The following is a 14414-nucleotide window of genomic DNA, read 5'->3' as shown; positions in this document are numbered from 1 at the left end:
AGAACACCCAATTCGCTAAATAATCTCCGTCATTCGTAAACACTTACACACAAACACATATCTTTATTTATTTATTTATTTCACTATATCCTTAAATTGTCCAATTGCTTTAGGTACAGAATCGGTTTTGGTGGACACGAATTCAACTGTACATTGCAGATTTATATTAGAGGATTTTTCTTCATAGTCACGTGATTAATTTTATGGCAATAAACTTTTGAAATTTTACTATTTTGTAATTACTCTATACAACAGACATTTGAATCCCATCAATAAAATATTAAAGACAGCGAGAGAAGAGAAACGATCGTATGAAATTCTCTAGACTAAAGATAAATCTTGTTACTAGAATAAATTGTAATATAAGTAATAATATCAGCCACAAATTTTGTCCTCTATGTCCTACTTAATAAAACGCAAATTAAATTTTAAAAAGAAGCTGTGAATATTAAAAATCTGGGCTCATCATTCTCATTCATTTTATCTTGCCACAAAATATTTTAAAAATTATTTAAGGACCTCGGGAGATGTTCAAGCCGAAGGCTTTCTTCAGAGGAATTAAATTTTAATCCTGTTACTAAGGATAATATAAAAATAATGACTTAGGCAATGTAAATGATTCCATAATTCACGTTTCATGCTTGTAATTCTCAATATGTAATATTAACCAACCAGATGGCTTATGAAACCCGAAGGTTCATCACCGAATTAACCAAAGCCCTCCACCGGACCCTGTCCTGGGCCAACAAAATCCAGTCTCCTTCAGCTCCTATCTCCCATAGATCCCGCCTGACATTATCCTCCCATCTACGTCTAGGTCTCCCCAGCGGTCTCTTCCCTTCAGGCTTCCCAAATAGTGGACCCAACCAACCAGATGGCTTACGGAACCCAAAGGTTCATCACCGAATTAACCAAAGCCCTCCACCGGACCCTGTCCTGGGCCAACAAAATCCAGTCTCCTTCAGCTCCTATCTCCCATAGATCCCGCCTGACATTATCCTCCCATCTACGTCTAGGTCTCCCCAGCGGTCTCTTCCCCTCAGGCTTCCCAAATAGTGGACCCAACCAACCAGATGGCTTACGGAACCCGAAGGTTCATCACCGAATTAACCAAAGCCCTCCACCGGACCCTGTCCTGGGCCAACAAAATCCAGTCTCCTTCAGCTCCTATCTCCCATAGATCCCGCCTGAGATTATCCTCCCATCTACGTCTAGGTCTCCCCAGTGGTCTCTTCCCCTCAGGCTTCCCAAATAGTGGACCCAACCAACCAGATGGCTTACCGAACAAGAAGGTTCATCACCGAATTAACCAACGCCCTCCACCGGTCCCTGTCCTGGGCCAACAAAATCCAGTCTCCTTCAACTCCTATCTCCCGTAGATCCCGCCTGAGATTATCCTCCCATCTACGTCTAGGTCTCCCCAGAGGTCTCTTCCCCTCAGGCTTCCCAAATAGTGGACCCAACCAACCAGATGGCTTACGGAACCCGAAGGTTCATCACCGAACTAACCAAAGCCCTCCACCGGACCCTGTCCTGAGCCAACAAAATCCAGTCTCCTTCAACTCCTATCTCCCGTAGATCCCGCCTGAGATTATCCTCCCATCTACGTCTAGGTCTCCCCAGAGGTCTCTTCCCCTCAGGCTTCCCAAATAGTGGACCCAACCAACCAGATGGCTTACGGAACCCGAAGGTTCATCACCGAACTAACCAAAGCCCTCCACCGGACCCTGTCCTGAGCCAACAAAATCCAGTTTCCTTCAACTCCTATCTCCCATAGATCCCGCCTGAGATTATCCTCCCATCTACGTCTAGGTCTCCCCAGAGGTCTCTTCCCCTCAGGCTTCCCAACCAGTACCCGGTGCACACCTCTTGTCCCATCCATGCGCGCTACATGTCCCGCCCATCTCACTCTTCTCGACTTAATCATCCTCACAATACTGGGGGAGCAGTACAGATTTTTAAGCTCGTCATTGTGCAGTTTTCTCCACGCCCCATCGTCTTCCCTCTTAGGCCCAAATATCCTCCTCAACACCCGATTCTCAAACACCTGCAATCTGTGTTCCTCCCTCTGAGTGAGAGACCATGTTTCGCACCCATACAAAACAACAGGTAAGATTATTGTTTTGTATACTTTAATTTTCAGGTTCTTAGAAATCAGACGGGAAGACAAAATATTTTGGACTGAGAAGTAGCAAGCATTTCCGGAATTTAGTCTCCTCCTAACTTCCTCACAAGTATCATTTTGATTTGTTATTGTTGTTCCCAAATATTTGAACTTTGTAACCCTTTCAAAGGATTTATTAGCCACCCTAAGACAATTTTGCCCGCCTGTCTTCTGATGACGAGATACCAACATGTACTTAGTTTTTTCTGAATTTACTTCCAGCCCCACTTGTCTACCAGCCTCTAGTAAAACTTCTGGGTTCCTCTTGATATAATATTAGCAACTCTAATAATAATAATTATGAAATCTTTGTGTTTAATGCATGTAATCAGATAAATGGGGCCACGTATGGCGTATAACGCAGTAAATTTACGCAGCCCTGAAACTCTTTAACGGTTTGGTAAACGTGAATTTGTTTTCTGTTAATCGACTAAATCTGAAAACCAACACAAAAATTTACAGATCTTGCATGACTCGAGAAGGACATGTTTTAACAACTAAGTTTTGCTGTTGTATTTAAGTCGCCTTTCGTCATAACCTGGGTCTGCGTGCGACACCCCATGTCAACAAAACTTCACGAGATTGAATAGGCAACTCTTTATTTAATCGAAGTGGCAGTGAACTGCTTTAGCACTGATGACTTACGTTGCAAATGTTGACTGTTCAGATGAATGTTTTATGTAAGGGAGTCGCATACAGACGAGGTCAGAGAGAGCTTAAACCGTGTTCATACGTTTGAGAAGAGACGGCAGGAGATTACAGCAACCGCGTAAACTTTGAAGGACGTTTCTGCTATCCTGACTGCCAAAAACTTTGGCTCGAACCTGAGGCAGTGACGACCCATCGGTATTCTCAAACAAATGTTACGTCTGCGTGCTTAAAATAAAAAGTTTTCTGGATATTTTCAATCTTCTAATAAAACAATAAAATTGCACGACGTTTCGGAGATGGGACTCTATCTCCATCTTCAGTAATACCTACTCTGTTGAGTCCAATCGATAGAGCTAATCCCTATCTCCGGACCTTAATTCTATCGATTGGGCCCAACAGATTATATATTCCTACTGTCAAAATTTTTAACTAATCTGTAAGTAACTGCTGTTACCTACGAAATCTGACCACAGCAATGCACTGCATATTTGCTTAAATAGCTGCATTCTGTTTTGATATAATTGTCGTAACAATATTACGTAAAAACATTTAAGAAATCTCACAGGAATACCGAAGTAAGTTAAACGCCCGAAATGTATACGCCCATCAACTTAGAAAAATAATTAAGTTGAACAAAACATTAATCTAGGCAATAAAAATAATAGATTATAGCGAGTTAATCCATAAATATGTTGAGGTTAGAATCTGTACACCAAGTTCACAAAATTTAAGAATTGACACGATGTCAGAATTGATCAGTTAACTTAGTTTCAAGACACAGAGGTAATTAAGCAATACACAGTGTAAATATTAAATAGTTAGCACTTTGAAACCCATTTGTTTAAAAATATATAGCGGTAAAGTTTAATGAATTCAGTACATTACTCACTTATAAAGCACCAATCACGCGTCAGTCAGGTCCATCTGGTTGTAAGAAGTGAAGTTTCTGTCACCGTATTTTAGAATCACGAATGATTAATTATATTTTCTAATCTGAAACACCTCACCGCCACGAACTAACGTACCTCACCGATGCACTTCAGAAGAACAACTGAGCATAGCAGACGAATGAAGAAGCAACATTCCGCGCTCCTAGTGGTCACATGCTGAACCAGCAAGTCACCAATAGATGACGCGTCCCCACTCTCCCTTCCCGTTTCTTTCTAATTTATTATCTCTTTATATTTGTTAGAATGCCCACGATTTAAAATGCAGACTGAGAGAATAATTACAAAAAGAAACGCGGATAACAAAATTATATACACACATACATGTGATGTAGCGTAAATCAGCTACTATAATATCGAATCTATAAAGCCGTGTATCGATTGCTCGCGGCAGCCGCCCACAATCGATATACGGCTTATACCAAACACACTTATCACAGATTACGATCAGTTGAACATTAAAACTTTTTTCCGGTACAAAACAATTGTTGACGGCACGGGCCTGCTTCATTTAAATAAAGTTTATAGCAAATTAAAGGTAAAGTTACACCTGACACATGCTTAGTCACGCACCACACGAAGAAGGTGGAGGGTTAACGGAAGAAGGGCATACGTTCTTTCAACGATCTGATTGTTCACGCGATCCAAGGCGTTACACGCCACAGAAAACAAAGATATGTTTACTTTTTCACGGGGGTTTTGAATCCGCGGCAGGCGAAAACATTGCAACATCATGACACTGTGGAAAATGAAATAAAAAAATAGATAATCTGACATTTGATAAGACGATTATTAATGTATATTCAGTAGCGACAGAAATTATTCATGACGGTGGTCAAATTAAGAACTTGGATGAATCTTACTGACGAAGACTCAGAGGGGCACATGCAAATCGTAACAGAAAATAAACTTGATTTTGGCAGATTGCTCACGAAAAGCATTTCACTGATGTCTAAAGAAAATTCTCGAGAAATCTGTAAAACTTGTTTGGACTTGCTAGGGCCAAATTTATTAAAATTCTTAATGAACTGTCACAGTGTTTCAATCGATCGTTTTCATTTATAATTTTACGGTCTCCGAATCGATATGAGTGAGTTCCAGAATTTAAAAAAGTTTGAAAAAAATTATCAAATTCTGCTTTTAATTTTTCTCTTTAATAGTTTTTTTTTTCGTTTCAACGTTCTCCAAATTGTCCCAAGTATATCTTGAAATTTATTTATTTTCTTATTTAAATCTTCGTTATGTTTATACGAAAAATCTCGGCCCAAATATTTGAATCCAGAAACTCGCTCTATGACTGAATTATTTTTCTATCCAACTGGGAATTTTCCTCGAAAATCCGTAAACTTTGTTTCTGTGGTTGGGGTTTTACAATTGTAAATATTGCTCAATTTGTTGTCTTTCATGGACGCTTTTCTGCAAGTTATTCTTGCTATCTTGGCAGTTATCACCATATCATCGGCAGAGCTCGGCATATAAACTGTGATCTTACCAGTTAATTTAATACGTGAATTTATTCTCTTTAAACATCGTCCATAGGGTTTATACAAAAACCGACTTTTGAAAAAACCGGTTTTCGAATTTCAGTATTTCCAAAAAAACCGGTTAAACCGGTTTTCAAATTTTTTACAAAAAAACAAAACAAAATATAGTTAAAACATTAAAAAAATATTTATACTTATTTTAGATTTTTTCAGTTTATTTAATATTTATAAAACTACAAAAATATAACAAAATAAAATATACTCTATACAAAATCAAATAAAAAACTAAAATAACTAAAATCCGTACAAAATATGAATTATAAATTATGTCGGTTGCTAGATCCAAGTTAAAAATTTGTAGCCTCTCAGAAACTAATTCTAATGTTTTCTTAGAATCGCAGGAACTAGCTATTGGAACTGAGCCCAAATTAAAATCTTCCACAAAATGGTGTACGTTATTATTCAAATATCTGCGATTTATTTTTCATAGTCCACTCATCTAAATTTATAGAGAATTTTTTCCCATTCTTCTTAATACAATCCAATTCATTTATAATTTCACATTTGGCATTGTCATAAAACACATGAATGAGATCCATTACTCGAGAGTTGTTTTTTGGTAATGAACATCCCCGTTGTTGCAAAGACTCTAGTATGAACGAGCTTGTTGTAATGCTATTAATGGACAATCCATCCATTGCAGCAAGTTTTGCTATAATTACTGTGCCAGTCCAGGTCTGTGGTTCAATTCCCGAACGGACTGAGCCTTGAGATGAAAGGTAAACCAGGCTTCGGCATGTTGATCTGGCTTATAAGAAAACCGAAGAAGGTGTAATTACATGATTTTTGGAACGCCTTACTTCACCTAAATTAGACTGAATGCTTAATTTTGGCTTTGTTAAACATGTTAAGTTGAAGGAATGTGGCCCCACATGGCCACTTGCGGGTCACCCTCCTCGGCCTTCCTTCTGTCCCAAGGGGAGCCTGGCGTTGAAAAAAGCCAAACATAAACCAACAAACAAAATACTTAAGCCACCCCAGAGTTGGAATGCACGCCTTCCAGATGTGGGGTGAAGACTGCATTACGACCATCGCATCATTGCGATGGACCAATTGACTTTGAGCTCAGCTTAAGACGCGTTCCCGCCGTTGTGGAGGAACGAATCAGGTTGCAGCTGTTAAGCCAAATTCAATGACAAATTACGTAATGCAGGGGTATTTAAGGGCGACCGTGGTTGCGGGGCGCCCTCAAAAAGTTTTGGTCCTTCGGTTGAGCGGGGGTGTTTTTCTTAACAAACGTACGAAGGAACAAAGGAACAGCCGAGCCATCCAGCTGCCTCCGTGAATAGTGCTTAAGATATATATGTTCCTGCGCGTATTAAGGAAAAATAAAGTGTCGTCGATCAGTGCAACACAGAAAGACTTTGTCGTCCATTTGTGCAGAAACCTGCTCCACCTTCGAATTCCCGTATATTCCCAGGGAGTCGGAAACTCGTGCTCACCGACAACATCACACCATGATCAACAATCCCTTTCTGTATCTTTACACATCCCACGTCAAGAAGCTGTAACCATATGAGCAAACCAGGCTACGACTACGAGTATACTAAACAAGTAGTGTGACGTGAGGTGGAAGGAAAGGGACGGTTACATTACGTCTAAACTGCCCTTTTTCACGAAATTAGAAATAGAACGCGTTTGTGGATTTGCATGTAAAACATTCGCCTGACTCATGAAGATTAGTTTTACTACAATATTCTTGTGCCCGAGGCGATTTCAAGTCAAAATATTAACGTTTTTAATTAATCAACTAATTTTTTCATATTAATTCTAGTATCTAAAACCGGTCTTTTAAATTTTAAAAACCGGTTTTCGAATTTTACAAATTTATCCAAAAAACCGGTTTCTAAACCCGGTTTTTAAAAACCGACAAACCCTATCGTCCATACGCCTATTTTTATTAAAAAGCGTCGGGGACTAGCTAACCCCCGGTCTCACTCCTTGGTTAGTAATTCTATTTTTAATTCAGTCCCATTATATGTATTTTTTAATATCTTAAAAATTCTAATTACCCAAGGAATACGACATTATCATTGGTCATTCTTTTTAAAAAATTGTTTAGACGATGCTATTACAGAATGGCACTAAATTACGAATTTCTTAATAAATAAACTGTTGACAACACTGCTATCTGCAGACGACCAAGTATTTTAACTGCGTCACAGGATTTTTCCAAAAATCCCTGCACCAACTATCTGATATTACTTCAAAGTAAACTCCTCAAAACAATTAAGGAGTCAGGATTTCATATGGTCGTTCCGGCACCTCGTGAATGTTATGTCGCGAAGTTCTGATAACGACGAGGTTTCTCACTGTTAGAATCGATCGTAGACACATCAAATCGAACATCGAAATTACTTTCTCGATCGAAAAGTCTGTTTCCACTGGAGTCCACTGAACTGAGCATCGCTTTATCACGACGAACTTGAGCGCCTCGTGTGTCCAACTTCGTAAACAAAAACAAAAAAATATGACGATCGTAAAGCACACACAGGAAACAGTGTGCTGAAGATAATGTTTGTACGCAAAAGTGATGAAGTTACAGGGGACTGGAGAAAACTACGTAATGAGGAGCTGCAGAGCTTTTAATCTTCAGCAAATATTATCATGATGGTCAAATTAAGGAAAATTTGACGGGTGGGGCACGTAACGCATAAGGGAACTTTATAACTTGTGTTGGGCAAGGCCGTGGTCTAGGCTTCCCCGGTTTCTCCGTGGCATCCCAACAATTACTCCATTCACACACAGAAGAAGGCAATGGCAAACCACTTCTGGATCATCTGCCAAGAACGTATATGAACAGGTCCCAGTCCGAGAAGAGAAAAGGATGGAAGGATCGTGTTCATATGGACCTGTCGTAAGACAGAACACTAAATAATAATAAGATGAGGTGGTCTAGCAGTTAGAACGCTGGCCTTGTAATCCTGGGGTCTCGGGTTCGATTCCCGGCGGTGCCCGAATTTATAACTTGTGTTGGGCAAGACCGTGGTCTAGGCAACACGGAGTTTTCCTCCGTGGCATCCCAACAATTACTCCAGTCACACACAGAAGAAGGCAATGGCAAACCACTTCTGGATCATCTGCCAAGAACGTATATGAACAGGTCCCAGTCCGAGAAAAGGATGGAAGAATCCTGTTCATATGGACCTGTCGTCAGACAGAACACTAAATAAAAAATAATAAATAAACAGGTTATAATTCTAAAAAGTAGCCTGATGATTTACGTGGTGGTGATGATATCTCTTTATTATTACATATTGAGCTTTTATGAAGGAGTCGAACTCACAGCCCTGCTTAAAACACACAACTCTTATTTTTGTAGACATAATTAATCGTAGCTTTTCATGCTAAAGATTATGTTGAAAACGAAACTATCTGAAACCTTTGTTCTAAGCAGATAATGATGATCTTGAAACAGGGGGGCTGCATACTGGAATTGCGTTAGTATAACTGTTGTGGTACTTCAGGATTCACGATGAAACACTCTCAAATATTTTAAATAATCATGAAGTTTTTCAGACATGAACCAAACACGTTACTGCTTCAGTTTCAACGACGAGTTGCTTTTGCGTAAAACAAGCAAAATTCATATTATTATAAAATTTCACATATTACAAACAAAGGGTTCACACAAATGCATCCGCCTATAACATAAAGTAGGTAAATTATACTACCCACTTATATTAAGACAAGAAGACCTTAATGAACATTACGATTTATTTGTGAAGGTTAGAATTCATCGACAGAGTAATTAATTGTGTAATCAAGTACCTTTTTAAATCTACTTTAAACTGTGCCTTTTTATTTAAAAGACTTGTAAGACTTGTCGAAACACTGTAGGAAATTTTGATTCCTGCAAAATATGCACTATTCTGAGTACATGAAAGGTTAGAAAATTGTTCTTGAAGCTGATTATTAGTCCTTGTGTTTACGCCGTGTACAGCAGAATTAGTTTCAGAATGTTCTAGATTATTTACAGTGAAGTTAATGAGAACATGTATTGACATGGATACGCTAAGCTCTCTGAACTCATGAACAGACTTTTACGTGATTTTCTAGGTTCTACACCAGCCATTAATTAACATTTTTCAAGTTTTAAGGGATGGATCCTGTTTTGTATTGATCGTCAGACAGTTCAACTACAGTCATCCATCAGTAACTACATCTACACAGTCCACTCTACTTAAATAGGCAAGCTACGTAAGACACTGTACATTACATGGCGAAGTCATTCAATAATTTCCACTTTCCGTTCCGAGACAATTACTTAGCCCCGTCTTGCTCGTATAGTGCATTTAAGTAGTGAGTGACAAGCCCACTGCCTCTGCACAATTTCTACTCAACCCTGATTTTGTCTGCTAGAGCCATCTATTGTCCACACCGACGAAAAGAACATCGCTGCTAGGAATTCGATATACGCGCATGCGCAAGATTTCACGGTGAGTGACGACCGATCCTAAAATCATTCGTTCCTCAACCACTGAACGAACAACAGAAGACAGGCTTTCATGTGTTCTGACGTGTACAGCTTTAAGATTACCTCACAGTGCCCAGGCGAGCTCGGAGTCAGAAAAGTCAGCTGCTTCTTCAGACTCGGGGTCTTCATCAGGAAGAAGTCAAACAAAACTCACTCTGCTCAGGCTTCGGCTGTTTTTTTATTTTGTATCATCGTGTCGGAGCAGACTCCTGGTGACATTATGAACAAGTTCCCTCTGATAGGGACCTGTTCATATACGTTCTTGGCAGATGATCCAAAAGTGGTTTGCCATTGCCTTCTTCTGTGTGTGAATGGAGTAATTGTTGGGATGCCACGGAGGAAAACTCCGTGTTGCCTAGACCACGGTCTTGCCCAACACAAGTTATAAATTCGGGCACCGCCGGGAATCGAACCCGAGACCCCAGGATTACAAGGCCAGCGTTCTAACCGCTAGACCACCTCATCTTATTATTATTTAGTGTTCTGTCTGACGACAGGTCCATATGAACAGGATCCTTCCATCCTTTTCTCGGACTGGGACCTGTTCATATACGTTCTTGGCAGATGATCCAAAAGTGGTTTGCCATTGCCTTCTTCTGTGTGTGAATGGAGTAATTGTTGGGATGCCACGGAGGAAAACTCCGTGTTGCCTAGACCACGGCCTTGCCCAACACAAGTTATAAATTCGGGCACCGCCGGGAATCGAACCCGAGACCCCAGGATTACAAGGCCAGCGTTCTGACCAAAATCAAACAAAAGATTAGACGTAGCTCACAACAGGCATTAAAATTTATTCTTCAGACTTTCTCTCTCCGGCGAACACACACAGACTGCCCGTCGCACTGCCTCGTAAGGGCATCGAAGCCTGTGGCTCCAAAGATCGCGGAGATGGGGAAGATAGGTCACTCCGAACCATGGCTCACTACAGGGGCAGTCCAAGACGAAAATTGAATAAAACAGCATTCACAAACGAAACAAGTTTTCAGGGAAATGCAAAAATTAAATTTTGAGGCAGACTATTTCAGGAGTAGACAAGCCCAAATGTGATAAAATTTGCAGTTCATGATCTCATTCTATTTGCTACAGAATCGATGCACAAAATTGACAATGCAAGAGAAACCAAAATCCAGAAACAGTTCCCATCGGCGAGATCGCTACATAGGACCAGTTTCGTTTCGCATCTGCCCTGAGGATGAGAGCAGAGATGGCGGAAGAAATGGTTCAGTCACCTGTCGCGGCTTGTGACTCAACACTCTAGCAGCACTCATGATATGAAACAGATTTACAAACTAAAGAAGCAAACACGCTCTTCTCAACGACAGGTCCAGAATATGCATTTAAAATAGTTTACTACGACTGTTTTCCACTTTGTCAACATTTCTGCCCTTAAATTCATTTATAAAATGCATATATTTACACAAATTTATGTACAAATTAACTGTAAAATTTCTAGTGTCAGTTTCTGACTGTTGGAATGCAAATAATTTTATGTTCTTCCTGCAAGTTTGAAAAGACGTTTTGTTCTCGATGAGAAAGAACGCTGCGAGCCGGCATATTATTGTTTTATTGGAGGATGACGTCTTGAAGAGAGAGTTTTGGGAAAGAGGCTCCCGAAAATCCTAACTCACCTCCAATTCGTGTTTAGTGGAAACAATACGATCATGGTGAAGTTCAGCTCTCTCGTTCTGCAACCTCCTATTACGTACTCACTTCCTTGTATATTTAAATGATTCCCTCAGCACTTAAACTTATTAAATCGGTGAGAGCAACACCACTGCCACTAGAAATAACATCCACATGTAGATCAGCAACTCAATGTTAAAAGTTGGCAATGCACGTGGTCTATAATGTCAAACATAAATTCTTCTGCCATCTATCGGCATCTGTAATGAAACTACTGTACAAGCGATCTGGTGGTAATAATTGGTATTAAACTATGTTTCGACTCCGTCTTTACGACACAGGAAATGAAGGTTAATGCATAATTAAGTCTTCCAAGTTTATATTGCCCTTGTAGTTTACATAAAAGCCTTTGACATGTTAAACAAGATTATATTGTGGAAAACGCATGAAAGGCTTTCTACGACATCTCATACAAATAATCCAGTCTGTTTTAGAACAAACTTTATCACTGAGATTGGAGATGGAAGAAATAACAGAAAAGTTTTTAATTAACCAAGTAAGCCATTTATGCCAATTATAACCCATTCGTTTTAATCTTACCATGCCATAATAGAATGGAAGAAAGATACCGATTTTTTTTTAAAAGGAAACTGTTGATGACAATCTTATTTGCAGATGACCAAATGATTTTAACTGCTTCAGAGGATTCTTTGTAAAAATCCGTGTCACTTCAAGTATAATTTGACTATTTCCACTTGAAGGAAAAAAATCTTGGCCAAGAAAGGAAAATAAATTATTTGCACAAAAACAGGAATGAATAATAATACAGTAAAAAAAAAGTAGGATTTGCGGTATTCATGGCAGCGAGTCTGAAGATGGTTGTTTTCTGGGTTGTTGTGTAGTCAAGTAGAAGTTTACGAATGTTTCAGAGGTCCTTGCATCCTTCATCATCAGGGTGATGAGTCATCACCCTGATGGCACAAGAAGCTAGAAGACAGCCATCTCCACAGTCAAACAAATTATGAATTTCAATTATGTAGGTTTTCAACTAGGCAGTAACAGAAATTTCGATATACAGAACAAATTACAAAGGTTTATCTATATTATCTATATAATTGGCATGACTGTATAAATCAGGAAATAGTAATGAAATTTTAAAAGGCCTGTCTGTACCATGTCTTCTTCACAGCAGTGAGTGCCGGACCTTGACTAGAAAACAGCTACAACAAACTGAACCCATGTCAAGGATGCCAACTGTTCATATTCCTCAGAAGTCGTTTCATTACCATCCAAAAGGAAGAAGAGAACGATACCAACTGTTGAAGTGATGGAGATGGCCTTGTAGATTATATTAAAAAAAATTAAAAGTAAAGCTGTCCCACTATATGTCATATATGCACTGTTTTGTTTTTATGAGAATGCCAGAGAATATAAGTTAATTTCAAGTCATGATGCTTTTCCATGTTCTTTGATATCTGGTCACTGAGAAACACTGAACAATAACACTTTCATAATTTACTACACATAACCTATAAAGAATAGGGTTTACAGGGAAGGCAGTCCAGATAAGTATTATTACTGCAATGGCAGCATGAATCACAGAACTTTCAGCACAAGGAGAACTGGAATGAGTGCAGTTCTGTGTTATCACTCAGGTACTTAAGCCAAAATCAGATGATGGAAGAAATTAACCCATTATGTCCTATAGCGATCCTGATTTGTAAGCACAGTGAAGTGAGGTAGAGCACTGACTTGGCCTCTTATAAAGTCAATAACAATCACCAAAATTTGGTAGCTAGGAATTGCAAACATTAGTACAAACATAGTTAATTGTGTTATGATGGTATATTTAGCATCTGAGCTGAAAATTAATGACCGAGAATATTCTTTAAAAGACTTCGAATTAAATTTTCTATATCAATTTCTTTAAAGTAACATATACAGTGATGAAAACTCACACTTTCTTGTGTATACAAAATTTAATATAATTAAGTGTTTGCCTTCCTGCAGTAAAATTAATTTCTAAAGTAATTTTTATTAATTCAGCATCTTCCTTGACAGTAGCATTTGGATTGGCTTTAAAACATAATCTACATTTTGACTCACTTTTAGAAAAAATACCTTTATAAACTAATAACAAAAAGAGCAGACAATATAAATTAAAATATTTACAACATTTCAGTACTCTTCTCATTTTGACTTTATTTTAACAAATTTGATATTCCAACAAAATACCACAATAACAATTGCAACAAATATAAAGCATAACAAATAAAGTGGGGGCTTTGTTACACTTCACCCCACACTGATTAAATTTAACAAATCAATAAAATAAAATTATTCAATATCTTTTTTTTCAAAATTGGTGCTACTGCTAAATGATATTTACCCATAAAGAATGTTTTTCATAATTCTTTGCAACAAAATATTTTCAAAGTCAATTAACCTCATTTTCAAGCATGACTGTTTCATGGACTTCTGTCACTGCATTTTTCAAGCCTTTTTCTTTGATTCCAGTAAATTCAACCTTCTGAAAACCCAAAACATAAAATCATGATATTAAAAATGCTGAAATGCAGTGCTACAAAATACACACAGTGTACACACTCTTCAAGGAATCTAATTATAGTAAAATGGTGGGAATTATCAAACTCCTATTACAGTAGATTGTAGCAAAATAAAACATCTCTTGCTACTCCATGTAACACACTGAAACGTAATGCCAAAAAGGACATTTTATTAAAGCCAGGGTACAGTGCATTTATATAGAACAGCAAGGGGTTAATGTTCAGAATTAGGCTTCTAAAGACAATTCAACTTGCCTTATTAAAATGATGAACTGCATCTCAAAAAACCATCACTTTTGTGCCAGAAGACATCGTCATCCACTGAAATCTGCATGTGGATGTGTGATTATACTTCTAAATTATCAGACAATAACATGAAATCATATTTTTCTCCTGCTTCTCAAATTTCAATATTTTGGAATCTGTATATTTTGCAATGTA

The 14414-nt window shown here is 38.4% G+C and overlaps 1 protein-coding gene and 1 long non-coding RNA gene across 4 annotated transcripts in view; one reads left to right on the top strand and one right to left on the bottom strand.

The window, feature by feature from the left end:
- The window catches only part of LOC147871358 (pancreatic triacylglycerol lipase-like), a 125126-nt gene extending 121260 nt beyond the window's left edge, over nt 1-3866 (bottom strand). For all 3 annotated transcript variants that reach the window (XM_087339964.1, XM_087339965.1, XM_087339966.1), the window contains exon 1: nt 3705-3866. The gene's annotated coding sequence lies outside the window, so the exon portion shown is untranslated. The remainder of the gene's footprint in view (nt 1-3704) is intronic.
- A 7846-nt stretch (nt 3867-11712) lies between these two features.
- On the top strand, nt 11713-12855 carry LOC147871357 (uncharacterized). The gene is made up of 2 exons (XR_015532453.1): nt 11713-11962; nt 12596-12855. It is a non-coding gene; the product is annotated as an uncharacterized LOC147871357 (long non-coding RNA).
- The last annotated feature ends 1559 nt before the right edge of the window (nt 12856-14414 follow it).

Source organism: Zootermopsis nevadensis, unplaced genomic scaffold, assembly GCF_977971745.1.
Source record: "Zootermopsis nevadensis isolate Lab colony 2312 unplaced genomic scaffold, Znev_1.0 Znev_ptg000058l, whole genome shotgun sequence".
Classification (NCBI taxonomy): Eukaryota; Metazoa; Arthropoda; class Insecta; order Blattodea; family Termopsidae; genus Zootermopsis; species Zootermopsis nevadensis.
This window is presented reverse-complemented; position numbering and strand designations above follow the sequence as displayed.